Consider the following 10,205-nt stretch of genomic DNA (forward strand, 5'->3'; position numbering starts at 1 on the left):
AGTCTCCTTTCTCGGCCGGATGCTTCTGGACATTTCTGATACAAGACTGCACCTGTCCCATAGTGTGAGGCGTTGGTATTCAGTTCAAGGGGTAAAGTAAAATCTGGTATGCGTAGAATAGGGTCACCAGATATTTTGTGCACCAGCTCACGGTAGACTCTCTCACATTCGTAATTCCACTCAAATGGAACTTATTTCTGTGTTAGGCACGTAAGACATCTAGTTTTGATGGCAAGTCTTATATGGAAGGTCTGAAATGTCCTGCTAATCACAAAACACACGCAATGAGTGGGCTCCATATGGCTTTACCAGTTGGGAGATCCTCTCGACGGACTCTTGTTTCGTGCTTTTGGTAGTCCCATCAAATACTCTTCCAAGAAAGACAACTTTTCTCTGAAAGAATGCACTTTTCTTAAAATCAACCTTGAGGTGTGTCAAGCTCAAGGCATTTAATACCTGAGACAGGTGTTCCTGATGCTCAGCCTCTGTTTTGGAGAAGACGATAATGTCGTCTATGTACACGTTACAAAATATACCTAGGAAAGGCCTCAGGACTTCGTTCATGATCTTCTGGAACCATGCTGGCGAGTTCCTCTAGCCGAATCGAAGCCGGTTATACTCGTACAGATGGAAGGGCGTGATGAAAGCAGTGTACATTTTTGTTTCTTCGGTTAGCGGGATCTGCCAGAAACCTTTGCACAAGTCAATACGTCAAAAATGTCGGGAACCACCTGTCTCATCTATAATCGTGTCAATCTTCGGCATGGGAAATGGTATAAGTATGGTCTGACGATTGAGAGCCCTGTAGTCTGTGCACAGTCTAAAAGTCCCATCTTGTTTCGGCGCAATAGTTATGGGAGAGGCGAAGGGAGACACTGAAGGTCGGATTATCTCGGCGTCTAGCACGTCCTGCAATTCTTTCTTCAACCACATCTTTCGCTCTCTTGACATGTTATAAGGTGATTTGCGGAGGACGGTCCTGTCAGTTAGTTCGAAAGGGTACTTGTGTGACCTCATCGTTTGTGGATAGCTTCCTATGCATACACGTTCAGGGTCGGTAGTTGGAATATCCTCCGCGCACTTGACCACTCGTAGGTTATCTTGTCTACCCTGCTGTGTCTCGTCCCTTCGTAGTCCTTCGACTAAAACCGCATAATCCCAATATACGTTGGTTTTCAGTTTCTTGATATCTGGTCTAGATAGCAGAAATTTCTGCTATCCAAAGCAGATATGCGATGGCTCTCTACTTTACGGCCTTGGAACTCAATGTTTACAGAGGCCCATTGATTATGCAGTTTAACTTTTCCATCGTAACCTTGTACTCGTAGCACTCTTCCACTACGCAGGTGACTTGCATCCACCAGCTTGGCATTTATTATAGACACAGAAGCGCCGCTGTCCACCAATACCATCATATGTCCGTTTCCCACTTTGACGTGAAGGTGAAGTAGACTAGAGGAAATTAAATAAACAGTCTCAGTCGTGGTCATTGGGTAGGACTGATCACCCTTGTTTATGAGTTTGTTTGTCGGCGGAAACTCTTGAGCGTCGTTGTCGACATTGTTAACTCGACCTGTGGGAGCGTGCCAACCCAAGTTCTCTATGCTGCTTGCAAGGTAACTCTGTTCTTGCGCGTTAGTCGGTCTGAAGCGAGTGCTTGGGTTAGCAGTTATTTTTTCTTCTGACGTAGATGGTATGTGCTGAAGGAACTCCAGGAGCTCGGTGCAAATTGTGACTCTGCACTGGGTTACGTAGGATGGAACGTTCACACTAAGCAACACGAGAACTTCTTCGCAGACTGCGTGACAGTGCCCGCAGAAACAGTTCTGTTTTGTGTGCGTGTGAAATTTTCTTGTCTTTCCTTCCTTTTTTTATTCTTTATTTTTACTTAGTTTTCTCTCCCTCTCCTTTCGCATCCCTTCACCCCTCCCCCGGTACAGGGTAGCCAACCGGAGATAACCTCTGGTTAACCTCCCTGTCTTTCCTTTACCTTTCTCTCTCTCTCTCTCCAGGAGCTCGTCTATAGTTTTTGGTGCGCGTACTTGCATTTGCTTCAGCACTTCAGCATGCAGTCCATGCATTATTCGGGCTATTAAGGCAGCAGACGGAAGCACGGGCTCAGCCAGCTTTAAAAGACAGCCTTTCTCAAGGAAATACTCGACGAGGGAGCCCTACTTGAATTTTAAATTAAGCGCAGAGTGCCATCTCTGTACCGGGTTGCTTCGGAAAGTCGTCAAGAATGTTTCCTTTGATTGGCTCCGAGAGTTGTCATCTTCAATAAAGCGCAGCTCGTACCATTTGTGTGCAACACCTCTCAAGTAACAACGCATGTTAGTAATCTTGTCCTCATCAGAGTACCACATGTTCTTCTTAGCGGCATATTCATAGAATTCAAGCCAGCTTTCTGGGCTTGAAGACATGCCGTCGAATGCATCGGGATCTACAAATTTAGTCACCGGCTTCTCAGCGTTTAGCGAGCTAATTAGCGATGTCACCAGTTGTTCTTGCTGCACAATCCGTTCCTGCTGTATCTGAAGAGGTTTCAAAACGAGGCTCACCTCCTCCTTCGCAGACTGTGATCCAGAGTCCTTAAAGATTAGTTTTTTTTCTCTGATGTGAAATGATGCGTCCCAGAAGGCAATCTACAAATATCTATAAAACGTTCTATTTTGGATATTCCATCGCTTGGGATATTTATGCACGTAGCTTGAATGATTAGAGACATTTTCAGACAAAAAATAAAGCTTTAATTTAATGGGATTTCATGTACGAGTAATCGCTTGTCGTGGTGGCGCTCTCCGGTTCTTTAAAGGTGAAGAGTTCGACTGTCCCCTTGATATTGAGGACGTTGCACAGTAGTGGTAGGTAGCCAGAGGGTCCGGCGAAGACAAGCTAACCGAAATAAGTATCATTAACGAAATACTTGAGACTCTTTAAGACGGTTACAATACTAAACACCTAGCAGCAGACATATCGTGCTGTATGGCCGCATCTAAATATTTGTCTCTTTTGTGTATGTGAGGAGCGTATCAATTTCAAGTTTGTGGCTGTGCTGCTCTCCATTGGTATTCGGTGCGGTCGCGCCCTGTAAAATGTAAACAAAAAGTGTCATATTAAGGTTTCTTAATAAATAGTGCAAATTCTTGGAAAGATACGCACCGGAACTTTCTCTTCACGATAAAAAGGGATCAGTTTTCTCCAAAGTGCGACAGCCCAGTCACAACAAAGATGATCTTTCCATTTTGTGTTCTTCATTTCGCCTAAATTATCAATCAATTTGAACATATTAGTTCCCAGCTCAACGTCTCGAACAACTTTGTAAAAGGTAACAAAATGTTTTAACGAGCAGTGGAGTAACAAAAGTCTAAAACAAGCTTCCTAACAAACAATGCAATCGTACCACAATAATACGCAACCTGTAAGCAGGTCTCACAGAAGTAAAAGTATGCATTACATCGATAACTTGTGCAAGGTTTATTAATGTTGTATTGTCTACGGAGAGACTCGACTTTAGACAGGAATACGTAGCTATTTAAGGACGGTAAAAATAAATAAGCTTCACAAATGGACGGAGTTATTTTGCTTGCTTGCTATTCTTGTAATCATGTAAAGCAAGAACATGCGAAAATGTCTCTCGAAATAGTTAAATTTACTAGAATAAATTTTACAATTTAAGTAAAGTGGGCTTCAATGCCTGTAACTTCACTCTTCAACAGCTGCTTGCGCCATCTGATGTTATTTACTACTAACACAAAATAAAAGCGCGTAATCTGAAATAAGCATGGATCAACAATGGAGCTGAAATGGAGGGGCAACACAAGAGAGAAAAGCAATCTGCAGGAAAGAAAAAAGCATAGCGCTGGGCCATCTTGTATTGTCGCTCTTTTTTTTAATAAACAACTTCCTTTATGAGCAGAGCTGATCTTTCGCCCTTCAATGTTTAATAATGCTTCCGCCTTTGAAAGTTCATGCACAATTTCAGCTAGGGTTGGTAACTTCGTTAAAATCACAATGAAATGGTCAACCATAAACTAAACCATAATTGCAGATTCCCTTTTAAATTTCATGTTTTTTTTCGCGGTGCTGGAACTAGCTTTTCTGTAAGCAAGTGCTGCAGCATCAAGCTGTACTATTTACCAAATTTTAGTATTTTTATTACGTACACGATGTTTGTTTCCTCAAGTAATATGAATTCGCAGATAACTGTGGTCAATAGGTGTGAAAAGAAATTTAATTTTTCAATTAAGATACTTTATTTACCTGTGGCAGCACTCACTGCAACACCAATTAAAACAGTTGCAAATATAGCAAAAAAGCTGGTCCACAGGTATGACATTCTGAAGAGGACAAATGGCTCTTCTAGGCTGCAAAAAAATAAAATGAAATGATGCTGAAGCCAAGGTACCTGTCAGTACGCAAAAAAATTGATCTGGAATACGCATCTACACGCAATGAAAACACTTTTATTGTTGTAAGCTGGATCTCAAAACGCTTTAGCCTATCTATCCCAACACAGGATTAAGGTTAAAATCAAAATAATATGCAAAATACAATAACGATGCATATTCGTGATGTTTTCGTTCTTTTTTCTTTCTTGCTCTGACTGGCACAGTGTATTGGTAACTAGATATCCCGCAAATGTATTACTCTTATCTGAAACGTAGTGGACATTGTCAATAACTTTCGACGAGCGAATGCGCTGTAATGCAACATTCCCAGCTATTAAGAAGACAATATTATTACTTGCATATGTATGTGTTATGCGAGGATCCTTATTGCACACATTGTGTACTTGGGATGTGCTCTTTTGTGTCTTGGGATGTGCTCTTGCCACAAGTGGCTGCACAGTGATACATTAGGCTAAGCACGGAAGAAGGAACACCCGGTGCAATGCCAAGAGAATTATTACGCGTTTCGAAAAACACAGTCTTTGTGAGAAACACAGCACCACTACGGTTAGTGAGAGCCGCCAACTTACATTGTGTAAGTGTCGACGAATGTAGCATTCATAGCTGAAGCAATGTTACTTTGATTTCCAGGGCAGCTATCGAGCGAGGCTCCCATTCTGCGAGGTCTTCGTCCGCTCTGAATGATTGTAGCTGTGTGACAAAGTTGGTAGACGACCAGTAAAAGCGTCGCCACGCCAGCCCCCTGCATAAACAATGTTTTGGCGTAGAAAGCTAGCAGAAAGGCACATAGACCAAGAAAATCCTCAGCACACTGCCAGTGTTTCGTCAAAGGAATTGTTAGCCGTACATTACACTTCTTGTAACAATGGTGGATGCACACTTTGTACACCCGCTGCTGATCACTTCAAAGTATGTGTCTTATTTTGACCTCCTTCCTATGAAGGATGTATGCCTTGTATAATAACGTTTATTGGCTACACTCTAGTTCAACATCATCCCGCGAAGTTTCTCAGTACAAAGCGCTCTGATAATGATCGTCAAATTCTTGAAGTGACGATGTGATGCGGCATGCGCCTGTTCGCAATAAATTCTCTATATAGTAAATGTACCGCCATCTGCTCTTTCCTCCGCCGTCTCCTCTCGTAAAGCGCTTGTTTTTTATGCATTTTTTGCTTGCGAGTGCAAGTCGACGGTGGCGCCCCTAGGAAGCCCATATTGAAGCTTTCAGGCTGGGTGCGCGCCGCCACCGGCGACTGCTGCTGCGCAGGGTGAATTTCAACATATATCTGAGGCGGACAAAAATATAAAGAAGTGGAAGCGCGCGGCTATCATCGTCCAATCGGAGATACAGGTGAGAGAGAAGCGGCGTTGATCAAAAAGATGGTGGTACTTTTCCAAAGGTATAGGGACTTTAGTTCGCAACGCACTCTCTTATCTTAACTAAGGCAACAGTGTAGGAAGATCTTGGACAAAAGAAACGTAAAACTGACACCACGAGCACTGAATTTCATGTTCACGTTTAGAAGTGTGTTTGCAAGTTTAGTTATCACTGTAACGACTACCGGTTGTATAAACGCCATTTTTCTCACCAATGCTCTAACCGTATGTTGCTTATCCCGACCGCCAACCACTTTTAAATGCGAATAATTTTTTCGCCTAGTAAGAGCCTAATTCAAATCCGAGGCCACTCAAGGATTGCAGAGTTTGCCACCTATGAGCACGCGCCCCCATGCGCCCGCTCGCTCGCGGCTACTGGCTCGGTGCCTCCTTGCTTGACTTGCCGGCGTGGGCACGTGCTTTACAAATAGACATGGTTCGGTTGCGCTTGGTGTGCTATGTGGCGCGTAGGCCTCCACTTCGGCCTTCGAAAGTATGGGCCTTCGAAAGTATCAATCGGAAGAGGAGCGTAAGGGATCAAGGGCTCCGCAGAGATCACAGTGGTTTGGATCACAGTGAATCACAGTGGTCCTTCCGCGATCCGATCCTCGGAAAATGACCCATGCCGGTCGCTACCTCCACTTTGCGTCCTGTCACCCAACTGGGCAAAAGACTTCTGTTGTGTCGTCTTTGATTCATCGGGCCACCCACTTATGCGCCAGCCAAGACGACCTCCAAAGAGAACTTCTTACTGTACGCCAAGAACTGTTCAATAATGGCTATTCGGCTGCTTTTGTTCGCAGAATCAAGAAACGGGTGCTGAATCCTCAGCCATCCGAGAATCAAGCTTATCAAAAACGGGCCAGCATTCCCTGCATACCTGGTATCAGCGAAACGCTTTCAAGGATATTTTCAAAATATTACGCGTTGCGCATGTACCATCTAACAAGCTCCGCAGCAAAGTTGTCAACGGAATGGGCCGCTTACAAGACGAAAAGTTGCCGGGGGTAATCTATAAGATCCCGTGCAAAGACTGCAACTTCTGTTATATTGGGGAAACCGGAAACTTCATTCGACGACTGATAGAGCACAAGCGCGATGTTCGAAATCACCGCCACGTGAACAACGCACGGGCGGAGCATGTGCACAAGAGTCAGCACTCTATCGCTTGGGAAAATGCTACAGTCATGGCTAAAGAGAAAAATCCCACAACGAGACTGCTGCTGGAATCTGCTGATACAGATGACGCCAGATACCGTTAACAGGACAGATGGAAACATGCCTCAAGTTTATGCCCGGTAATTACGTCATATACTGCATATTTAACTGGACAACGACGCTACGCCCACTACATTGTGAACAAGGAACCTGTACAGGCTCCGAAACGTCAAAACAACTTTTTTTTACTTGGTCAGTGACCGTAATTTCCATTAACCCAACATGCTACCTGACCAGATGAGCTTTCGTCGAACTCTTGACTAAGTGGTTTGGCATACTTGTGTACCGAAGCGGTGAGGGCGGAGAGTCAGGAGGTGAAGCGACGGGCCGACAAGATTGGCGCGGTCGAGGAGCAACAAAATGGGCAGCGATAGAGGCCTAAGAACAGCGACACGCCAAGCGGAGGGCTGCCGATCAGGCCACTGTGACCAAGAGGCGCCGATTGGATGACCGACACTTGCGTGGCGCATGCGCGTACTTTCAAAAGCAGTCTATCGAACGAAAATTTGGTGTGGCCTGTAGCGTCTTCGGTCCCCTCTGGTTCCAATCGCACGTCGTCGGGGTGCCGCTGCCTGCGCTTCTGGCGATCCGTGAGCGAGCGTTCCCTTGGGAGGACGTCAGCTCGTCCGAGCTGTGCGCCACGTGCAAGGTTCCCTTAACAGGGGCACGCTCCCGTGCCTCTCTTGAAGCAATGGACTCGTTCCCCGAGAGGCCCTCGTAGCTGCCGCTCCTCAACGAGACCACCGAGTGCCTGGTGTGGCCCTGAATAGTGTTCATGCTACTGAAACATCTCATGCACGGTGGCCAGCTTGAAATTGTCCGCCAGATTGTCAACGTTCCGGTAGACTTGGAGAAGTTAGTGTGCTGGCTGTACTCTCACGTGGCAGAACCACATTTGGTACCAACAACAGCAGCAATGACAGTAGGTGATTGAAAAGAAGCAGGCGGAAGCATGGGCGGAAGGCAGTGGAGGTAACTCAGGGCTCGGCGGAAGGGCCGCATAAATTCCTTAACACAAAATATAAAGTTGCTCCAAAACACATGTAAGGGCAATTTTCACCTACACGTCTTGCAGGCTCGTGTAGACGAGTGTAGTCCCGGGCAAAGGCTGTGACATCATGTGCTGCACGGAACTGACTGTACTATAGCCAATAAGAGCAGGCTGCCCGTCGTCTTCTGCATCAGCAGACGAAAAGATCCTGACTTCGCACTTACTGGCTGCATGTATGCCTGAAGCTAAACGCCAAATATACGAGTTGCCTTTCATCAGCAAATCTAGTCAAACTGCAGATAAAACATCACGATTGCACAGCACACGAAGACAACTATTCTATGCATATAATACAGAGCGGAGTCTAGAACAGCCTGCACCATCCGCGAGTGAGATAATTTTATCTTCTCTCAAGATTAGCTATCCTTCACACACAGTCACGCACGCGAGCACTTTGCTGCCACTCCATGCAGCGAACATTTCCTATCGCCGCCGTATCAGCGCCGACTGTCACAGAAAAAAAAAATGACATACGCGTCTGTAACGACAGCCTGTTGATGCCAACGTTACTAAAGAACCAGCTCAGTTTACCAGCTCAGTTCCACAGCTTCGCCGCAAAACCTCTCATAAGCGGTGGTTGCACGAACTAGTGGCGCGGCAGTAGCAACTCTGTTGACAGAGAGGTGTCGTCCGCTACGCAGAGAGCGAGCGGTGCTGTTTCGCTGCCAGGCCATTCTTTTGAGCGCTGGTGCAGGTACACATTTGTACGTTTTCTAACGAATATAATTGACGCTCTTTTAAAAGCCTGGTTTCAACACGTGGTTGGTATATGACGCTATATGCATGCCAAGAAATTACGAAATAGTCTTTGTTTCCAAATGCCAATGCTGTTAGAGTTAGCTGTGCTGGCACACAAATAAATAATGACTTATCATGACTACCTGTTAATGCAGTTGAATTATATACTATGTGTTGGTGACTTGGCGTGCAATGTAGTTGTAGTGAAAGCCGTGGCGGGCTGTTATGGGTGACGAGCCAGTACGCCTGGTTACTTGACGAACCAAGTGAAGTAAAGCTTCAAAGTTCCCAGAAGAACCAAATAGTGTTTATACGAGCGTGACAGAAGCCTGCGAATACACGCAAAATTGCCGCGCGACTGGCTGCTCGAGGCACTTTGCGTGTATTAGCGGGCTTCTTTCACGCTCGGAAAAACACATTTACGTAGCACGTGCTGAACAGAAAGCTGCATGATGAGTTTTTCATGTTGCTCTACAATTTCATCATTGACACTTTTCATCTAATTATGATAACGGAGGAGTTGATTAATTAATTAGGACTGATTATACAATTAGGTGCAACGCAACAAATTATCTTAGTGTCTCCAAGCAACGGCAACCAATGTCACCTAAGTTCTGCCAGATACATGGAATTTGCATATTTTTGGTTCTCACCATTTCGTATCACTAAACTTTTCTCCCTCTTTAAATTTGGGTGCATGATAGTTGGGACACCCTGTTTATGGAAGTGTGCGCCCGCCTACTTTACGCCTCCCTTCTTTTTTTCTGTGCTTGTTCGCTGCCCTGCCTATAATTACCCTATTGAAGGCTCCTTGAGTAGCTAAACACATCGAAAACTGAAACCGTCACCACTGTAGCACGTACCTTTGAATGAACAAATGGGAACAAAACAGCCAGCAGACATAATCCTACAAATGGCGCTGTGATGCCATTGTAAACCATCAAGAAAGCCTGCAAAAAATTAAATGAACAGACGGAATTCGACAATGTTGACAATGGTGAACATCAAGGTTCCTTCTCAATTTTCACCTTTACATTTAACAAGGTTGTACACGCGCTAAACATTGCCAAGCCCCATCATAAGTAACATTTTCGTGCCTATATAGCGTCCGCACTTATGTTAGCCAAGCCGCCCAAAGAAAAAAAAAGTAAAAGAAAGAACATTGTGTACGGTAAATATTCAACATCTACGGTGCTCGCTCGTCAGACCTCTGACAACTGAAAATCGTAAGTTTTATAACTGTGTCTGGCACAGCGTTTTTAAATCATTCTTTCTTTTAACGCTTCGGCTAACGTTAGCCGGGATACATGGAATATATATATATATATTGTAGCATGGCTGAGTCACTCTGACGTCAACAGCCATTTTGTTAAAATCACGTGACCTGTTACGTCACAATTCTTTCCTATATG

At 44.8% G+C, this 10,205-nt stretch overlaps 1 long non-coding RNA gene across 1 annotated transcript; it reads right to left on the reverse strand.

The window, feature by feature from the left end:
- Nucleotides 1-2,796: 2,796 nt before the first annotated feature.
- LOC119462780 (uncharacterized) lies at nucleotides 2,797-4,364 on the reverse strand. Its single transcript, XR_005194201.2, has 3 exons — nucleotides 4,261-4,364; nucleotides 3,160-3,260; nucleotides 2,797-3,085 (listed from the first exon to the last, which is right to left on the reverse strand). It is a non-coding gene; the product is annotated as an uncharacterized LOC119462780 (long non-coding RNA).
- Nucleotides 4,365-10,205: the final 5,841 nt, after the last annotated feature.

The sequence above is a fragment of the Dermacentor silvarum genome, chromosome 8 (assembly GCF_013339745.2).
Source record: "Dermacentor silvarum isolate Dsil-2018 chromosome 8, BIME_Dsil_1.4, whole genome shotgun sequence".
In the NCBI taxonomy this organism is placed as follows: Eukaryota; Metazoa; Arthropoda; class Arachnida; order Ixodida; family Ixodidae; genus Dermacentor; species Dermacentor silvarum.